Source organism: Mus caroli, chromosome 18 (genome assembly GCF_900094665.2).
Source record: "Mus caroli chromosome 18, CAROLI_EIJ_v1.1, whole genome shotgun sequence".
Taxonomy (NCBI): domain Eukaryota; kingdom Metazoa; phylum Chordata; class Mammalia; order Rodentia; family Muridae; genus Mus; species Mus caroli.
In genome coordinates, this window is record NC_034587.1 from 71,416,597 (window position 1) to 71,417,658 (window position 1,062).

Consider the following 1,062-nt stretch of genomic DNA (forward strand, 5'->3'; position numbering starts at 1 on the left):
CAAGGAAGCCGGGAGGAGAAACATAATTCCAAACACCACCCGAGCTCTGGGAGATGAGGGAAAAACACACCAGTTACCCCGGGGAGACTCCCATTCCCAGAAACAGATGAAAGGACTCTGACCCCCTGAGGAAAAAGATTACATCCCCTCTTGTTGTTAGAAAGAACCCCCCCTTCATGGCTAATCAGACTGTGCAGAGCAGAGCAAATCTCCACCCAGGGATTAAGTCTTCTCCCTGCTCTGCTGCAGTCCCCCGAGCCGCTTTCCTCTGAAGAACACTGTTCCCGAGGCAAGGGAGGCCAGGGGTCACTCCACAGGACTCTGAAAATCCCCAAAGACAGCTCTTCTGAGAAGATGGGCAAGCTAGCCATCTTGGTCAGCTGGTTTAATGAGGCAGCCGACCGCCCAAGGGATCAGTTAGCAACGAAGATCGGTTATTGGGACAGACGGTCACACTTCTGCGGGGTCCACTTGCCGCCTGCCGGCCTTTGCTGGTCAGTGAGTAGACTCAATGGCTGCTGCCGGGAAAAGGCTGCTCTGGGGGAGAGCTAACGGGTAAAGGAATCCACAGTAGTCACTATTAAGCTTCAGTCACTATTCGCTGTTAAAGAAAGCCAGTTGGAGGGAGTGTTTTCCTCCTCTTAGAAAAGCCCGAGGGCGTTTGCTTGCAGCTCATCGCCATTTTCTTGGACCTCGCCTACAGCGCTACAGCTCTCCTGATACTAGAATCCAGGCGCCTGCGCTGGATACAAGTCTTCCTTTTCAGGACCATCTTGAGGACAGCAAGCAGTTGTGGTCACAGAACTGGAGATTGCGCATCACCAGAGCAGGGTGGGCGGCCTAAGGCAAGGGAGGGAACATAGCTGACAGCTTGGGACACAGGGCCACCAGCAACTAGGAGCAATCAGGGAATGATGGGTAAGCAGCAAGGACAGTGGGAAGAGCCCAGGTTTCAAAGGTAGATTGATGTTCACATCCTGCTCTATCTCCTCTAAGCCCCATTTCTGTTCCATTCTCTCCTTTCCTTTCCTCCTCCTCCTCCTCCTCCTCCTCCTCCTCCTC